Raw genomic sequence first — 6,000 nt, 5'->3', positions numbered from 1 at the left:
GCATTTTATATAGCAGAGAGGAGGGGCGGCTGCTTGAGTGGCAGGGACAGCCAGGAACAGCTCTGCACTGTGCGTTCTGTGTTCAACGGAGCCTGAATATAGCAAACAGGTCACTGAGATATTGCACGCAGGTTATTTTTGACAGAGTCTTTGTTTCTTAGCAGATCGTCCGTGGAAAAAGAAACTCTAGCTGAAATGGAGGGAGGAACACAGGCTGGTGTACATGGTCCCCCCCCCCCAACCCCGACATTTAACCCGCACAACGACCCTGTGAGGCGGATTAGGCTGAGAGTGAACTACTGGCTCAAGGTTACCCAGGGAGTGTCACTGTCAAGTGAGGCGGGGATTTGAATACTGGTCTCCCAGTTCCTAGTCTGACACTCTTAACTACTACGTCACGCTGACCATTGTGCAGAGACTGCAAGAAAAAAAATTGTATGGATAAGCAGCACCCTTCCTACAATAAGCACCCAGCGGGAGAGCAGAACACCTGGAAGGAATGCCTGGGTGTGGACAACGCCTTGGGCTGCCCTAACGTGTGCACCAAGCAGAGAAGGAGCTTTCAAGTCCCTGTGGAACAAATGTCAGTCTATGAGAAAGAAACAATTCAGGGCTTTGGGGAGAAAATTGCAAAGGGCATCAAAAGAGGAATTTTTAAAAAGACGTCAGCAGTGGGCGGAAGCAACAAAAGGAAGCCAAATGGATTGTTTTTACTTAGTTGCAATATTTATGGTGCTGTTGTTTTTTGTTGTTAATTGTTATTTCCATATAATTTTTTATGGAAGTTTTAAAGGTAAGGAAAAGAAACAAATTTCCAGAAGATAAATAAGCAAGTAATGAGAGAGAGAGAGAGAGAGGATACTGGAAGAGAGCTACTACGCAACACTGATGTATAAATATTGTGGTTTAACGAATACTTCTGCATATTTGGAAAAGAAGATACTGTGATTTTATTTTATTTGAAATGTTCATAAGGGGATTTATGAAAACTTGAAAATGTCAGAACAATTAAACAGAACAAATCTGGGTTTCATCATCATCATCATCATACCGCTAGAAGAGCAAAAGAGCATTGCTCAGATTTTAATTAGTTTTCTAAGGTCTCACAGACACCTCCAGACTTGGCTGGACCAGGTAGCACCACTCTGCAGCTACTGCCTTGCTCCACTGTGACCCCCCCCCCTACATTAATGGGGAAAGAGGCCGTGGCAAACCTACATTTGGACAAGCCCAGTGTGGACAAGCCCATATTCTGCCTTCCCAATAAGGCACTTCCTTCTTTCTAAATTCTGAGAAGAGACTAAGGAGATGTGCTGCCACCTTGTGACCAGAAAATAAAAAAACATCCCATAAAGACTAGAGTCACCTCCAGGCAATCATCTTGATTTTCATCTTGTTCATCTTGATTTGTTTGAATCAGATTTGCAAGGTTTGATGACACTGGTTATCTCCAATTTCCCAGGCTGAACATATCCAGCTCCCTCAACCGTTCCTCACAAGGCTTAGTTTCCAGACCCTTGATCATCTTGCTCACCTTCCTCTGCACACCTTCCAGCTTGTCAATATCCTTTTTAAACTCGGGCGCCCAGAAGGGGACACAGTACTCCAGGTGTGGTCTAAGCAAGGCAGAATAGAGTATTACTATTGCTTCTTTTGACCTGGACACTATACTTCTGTTGATGTAGCCTAGAATGAGCATTTTTTGGTGCTGTAAGGTTAAAAAAAAAAAGTAAAAGTAAAGGACCCCTGGATGATTAAGTCCAGTCAAAGGAAACTATGGGGAGTGGTGCTCATCTCACTTTCAGGCCGAGGGAGCCGGCGTTTGTCCACAGCTTTCTGGGTCATGTGACCAGCATGACTAAACTGCTTCTGGCGCAACGGAAACACCGTGACGGAAACCAGAGTGAATGGAAACACCATTTACCTTCCTGCCGCAGCGGTACCTATTTATTGATTTGCACTGGTGTGCTTTTTAACTGCTAGGTTGGCAGGAGCTGAGACAGAGCAACAGGAGCTCAACCCATTTTGTGGATTCGAACCACCGACCTTCCAATCAGCAAGCCCAAGAGGCTCAGTGGTTTAGACCACAGCGCCGCCCACTGTGGTGGGTGCATCACACTGTTGACTCATGTTAGGTGAGGCTGAGAGACAGGGACTGGCTTTCACGGTTGCTTGGTGTGAAAGTTTCATGATGGCCAAGTGGGGTCATGAACCCTCTTCTCCCAGGCTCTAGGAGACTGGCACTCTAACCACTAATGGGGCAGGGAGGAAAAATGAGGATTTGTCTCCCTCTGGTAGGATCATTTCAACCTCCCAGATAACAATGCAATGCTGCAAAAGCAGGTTGCATCTGGAGCTTTCCCGCTTCAGCAGTCAGTGGTTGGCAGGCTTCTCCTTGTTTTCCCTTGGCTTGTTTCCCTAGACTTCCTGAAACCCACGCTTGCTTCCTCGCTCATTGTGAAATTTTCTTATCGATTTCCTCCATTGTTCAGGAGCTGATTAAAAACGTTGATTGTCGGGTTGCCAGCTCACCCAAGGAAGAATGTGTGGCCCTCACAGCCTTGGGAGGTTGCAAAGAAATAAATAAATTCCATAACATGAACCCATGTGGTCGGTGAACAGTAGAGCAGAGTTGGGGAATTCTTTGCAGCCCCAGAACCACATTTCGTCAGGGACAACTTTCCGGGGAGTGGCAGGGTGGGGACTGTGTGTCAGGAGTGGGTGTGGCCAAAGGCAGGAAGTGGGTGGAGCAACAGAGATGACTTTGTTCAGTAGATTTATCCCTCTCCATCCGCCATCCAAGCAAGCAATAAGCAAACTCTCTCTCTCTCTCTCTCTCTCTCTGTGTGTGTGTGTGTGAGAGAGAGAGAGAGAGACAGACAGACAGACAGACAGAGACAAGCATGACAGGGATAACCACCCAAAATGTAAGGGAATACATTTACAGTGGTACCTCGGGTTACATACGCTTCAGGTTACAGACGCTTCAGGTTACAGACTCCGCTAACCCAGAAATAGTACCTCAAGTTAAGAACTTTGCTTCAGGATGAGAACACAAATCGTGCAGTGGCATCAGCAGGAGGCCCCATTAGCTAAAGTGGTACCTCAGGTTAAGAACAGTTCCAGGTTAAGAACGGACCTCCAGAACGAATTAAGTTCTTAACCTGCGGTACCACTGTATTGGGACCAGCCAAAATGTCATTAAAGCAATTCTTTCTTTGGGTCTGCAGGGGTTCAACCATCCGCAGGAGCCAAACTAAACTCAGCACTACTTGCTTATTTCATTTGTATACCACTGTTTCCCCCAAGGAGCTCAAGGGAACAGACATAGTTCACCTCCACGCCCCCACCGCCCCACAACAATCCTGTGAGGGAGTTTAGGTTGAGGGACAGTGACTGCCCCCCCCAGTCACCCAGTGAGCTTCATGGCTGACTGGGATTCAAACCCTGGTCTTCTAGGTCCTGGTCCAACACAGTTACACCACACTGGCTCTGCTTTTATCCAGGGTGAAATGGCTACCTCAGGTGGCAGTTGATGCGGAAGATGGTGGGGTGCAGAGCGACAGCCTGTCCTGAGCCCCTTAGCACTTGGGAGTGGGGGACGACGCTATCCCATCATCAGCGTTGAAGTCTGCCAGTCCAGGAGGCTTCTGAGCATGATATGAGGGTGGGAGGGTGCCAGTTTGTTCTCTCCTCACGTATCAAAGATGTCTTATGGAGCTTGGCTCCACACTGAATAACTTTATCAGTGTACACTCCCACGGTACATTTATCAGTGACTGCAATTCAGGATCCAGAAAAATGTCTGGTATTGGAAGCACCCTGAGGCCAGAAGGTGTCTCTTGCTAAAGCAGCTTTGGGAAAGCGCCTCCCTGCCCTGGGGGCTAAATTCTTCTTTGGATTTTATTTCATTTATTTTTTGAGGAGGACAGAGATTTGAGGGAATAGTTTTGGTGAAGTGAATTTGAAGGAAAAGGCCAACTCTTTCCTCTTGGTGTGGAGGCTAGCCTCGAGTGAAGAGATTTCCTCCATGTGGACTAGTCTCCTGAGCTGTCCTAAATGTCACCCACTCCTCAAGACTCCTCAGGACTTTGCGCCAAGTACCACCCCTTCGACACACAATACAAGTGAGTGTCACTCCTTCATTCACAAGGATACAGATGTTTGGGCCTCGGTTGCACGCTGATAGCAAAGGAGTGTCTTCCAGGAGGGTCGAGGGCTGACCCACAAAGCAAAAGCTTCGCCTGCTCCTCTGCCTTTCACAGGACTTTGACCTGCAGAAATCAATGGGTGGGGCACCACCCTGGACTGAGATCAGCAATGCCTGTAGATTGTGCAGCTGTTAGCGGCACAGCTGCAGAAGCCGGTTGAGAATTTGGCAACCCGAGCTGCCCCGTTTGGCACAAATGACTTCTGTCAGGAAACGAAACAGCCTAGGCAGAGTCTTTGTGAGGAACAAAAAGCAGTGCATACCAGGGGTTTGTTCCCAAGGAGATGTTGGGTGCCTATGGGATGGTATGACGCCCCCCCCCCGACTCCAGTAGCAATCAAGGCACACAGTCGGAGGCTGCAGGGTCACCAGATTAGGAGTCAGACCAAATCTCTAATTCTTAGCCAGCTGACCAAGAGCCAATAAATTCAAGACTGGCAGGCAGGAGCCCCTTGGACCTGTTCACACAACCTCAGGTCCCAGGGAACAAATACCAGAACTCTTGCAGGTGTCTTTTCCTAGGCAGGAGAAACTGGGTGCCTGTCAACACACCTCAACAGTCACACACTACTCACAACAGCATAAGAAGAGGTTGCTGGATCAGGCCTTTGACCCATATATTCCATCCCCCTGTTCTCATCCAACCTGATGCCCCCATGGGAAACACGCAAGCAATGGGAACCTGAGCACAAGAGCCCTCTCCCCTCATCATCTGGCCTGGTGAAGAGTTCTGGAGAATTCTATTATTATTATTTTCCTTATACATACTTTTACAATACAATACAATACAATACAATACATCACATAGATATTTTTAGCTCTGCCAAGCTTGCGACTTCCCTCTGTCCCTTCAGCGAGTATCCCTTCTTTTCTTATATTGCGTATTCTATTTTTTAACCTTATATCTGTCATACATTAGGGACGCGGGTGGCGCTGTGGGTAAAACCTCAGCGCCTAGGACTTGCCGATCGAAAGGTCGGCGGTTCGAATCCCCGCGGCGGGGTGCGCTCCCGCTATTCGGTCCCAGCGCCTGCCAACCTAGCAGTTCGAAAGCACCCCCGGGTGCAAGTAGATAAATAGGGACCGCTTACTAGTGGGAAGGTAAACGGCGTTTCCATGTGCGGCTCTGGCTCGCCAGAGCAGCGATGTCACGCTGGCCACGTGACCCGGAAGTGTCTCCGGACAGCGCTGGCCCCCGGCCTCTTAAGTGAGATGGGCGCACAACCCTAGAGTCTGTCAAGACTGGCCCGTACGGGCAGGGGTACCTTTACCTTTACCTGTCATACATTATAAGAGCTATTTCAATCCTGCCAGTGTTTTTAAAGTTTTACAGCTATCCTTTATATACACCATAAATTTATTCCAATTTTCTTGAAACCTCTGATTGTCCTGATCCCGAATTCTTCCGTCAGTTTGGCTAACTCCGCATAACTCATCATTTTCGTCTGCCACTCCGCAATAGCAGGAACTTCTTGCAATTTCCAGTTTGGGCAAGCATGTTTCTTGCCGCTGCTGTGGCGTACATAAAGAGTCTTCGGTCCACTTTCTTAATTTCCTTCCCCATCAAACCCAACAAAAAGGCTTCTGGTGTTTTGGGAAAGGTATATTTAAATATTTTCTTGAGTTCATTATAAATTACGGTAACTCCCAAAAGTTCTTAACTTTATCACAAGTCCACCACACGTGGTAAAAGTCTCCATCTGCCTCTTTGCAAAAGAATTCTAAAGCTTCCTTGTTCTCATGCAACATTTTGGCTGGGCCTAATAAAGATGTGGATTTTGGCCTTGTTC

This window comes from Podarcis tiliguerta (genome assembly GCF_965153285.1).
Source record: "Podarcis tiliguerta genome assembly, chromosome: 16".
Taxonomy (NCBI): Eukaryota; Metazoa; Chordata; class Lepidosauria; order Squamata; family Lacertidae; genus Podarcis; species Podarcis tiliguerta.
The sequence above is the reverse complement of the archived record's forward strand: the minus strand, read 5'-3'. Positions refer to the sequence as shown.